Raw genomic sequence first — 1,521 nt, 5'->3', positions numbered from 1 at the left:
TTAGCTAAGGGGATGTTTATGGAGGTAAATAGTGCAGTCACATCGAAGGAGACCATGATCTCATCCTCATCTATTATGGTATCCTTGATGATGTTGAGGAATTCTTGGGTACAGTGGATGGAGTGGTTTGAACCGTCTATCAGGTGTTTCAGGTTCCTTTGTAGTTCTTTTACTAGTCTGCAGTCGGTGTACCTGGCAGTGAGACTATGGGTCTGAGAAACAAGTTGATTGCATACTTTTAAGTTAAGTGTCCATCACAATAATAATAATCTGACTCCTCTGGGGCCCAAACAAGATCTCATTTCCATGAGATCACTAACATCAGTTTGTCTGGAAGAAAATGGTGTTACTCACTCTCTTCCAGATATTAACCCTTTCAGAGCCCTTTGATCCTTCTACTTTATCTCCACCATCTTTGATATGAAAATACTGTTCATTTCAGAAAATCTCCATCTGGTTCGCTAATGTCCTTTAGGGAAGGAAATCGGCATCTTTATCTGGTCTGAACTGTGTTTGATTCCAGACCCACCGAAATGTGGCTTATACTTAACTACCTTCTGGGCAGTTCATAGAATCCCCACAGTGTGGAAACAGGCCATTTGGCCCAACAAGTCCACACTGACCCTCCAAACAGCATCCCACCCAGACCCATCCCCATAACCCTGCATTTCCCATGGCTAATGCACCTAACCTACACATCCCTGGACACTATGGGCAATTTAGCATGGCCAATCCACCTAACATGCACATCTTTGGACTGTGGGAGGAAACTGGAGCAACTGATGGAAACCCACACAGACATGGGGAGAATGTGCAAACTCCACATAGACAGTCACCCAAGGCTGAAATCGAACCCGTGTCCCTGGTGCTGTGAGGCAGCAGTGCTAACCACTGAGCATTCAATCACCTACCCAGTGATGATGTCATCACATGAATGAATAATAGCATCTTTTTTTCAATTCCTCCTGGACTGTATAACTAACAGAACAAAGACATTTTTATTTTATATCATTGCTGTTTTGGGGAACTTACTGCACACAGAATGGTTACCATATGTGCTACTTTGAAACTATGAGTTTAAAGCAAAGTATTTAAAAGTTTGAGATGATTTGGAACATGCTGAGATGCTCAAACACACTATAAAGCTGTTAGGTTTTATTATTTTGATGAATATTACATTCAGTATCCACGTATCCTTTTAACTTCTGCGTGAGTTCTCTTCATCTGAAAATGTGAACATGCAGGCCCCAATTTCCCATCTGCAGTCAAAATTCTTCATTTATCTTTTGAAAGAGACGCTTCGGATTAGAATTTGAACATTATGTAAATTTTAAACAAGAGAACTGCTGATTGAATAGCTCCCTTGTGGAATTAAAGAATTTTATTACAAATGCAAAGTAAACAAACCAACACACAAACAGCTAAAGTCTGTTCAAAACCTACTTTCAAAATGCTCCATTGTTCTGATGAATTTTCTTTCGCCTGACACCCAGGATTCAGCAGAAAGTTTCTCATTAAAGG

This window comes from Rhincodon typus, chromosome 27, assembly GCF_021869965.1.
Source record: "Rhincodon typus isolate 14 chromosome 27, sRhiTyp1.1, whole genome shotgun sequence".
NCBI lineage: Eukaryota > Metazoa > Chordata > Chondrichthyes > Orectolobiformes > Rhincodontidae > Rhincodon > Rhincodon typus.
Note: the sequence above shows the minus strand (reverse complement) of the source record.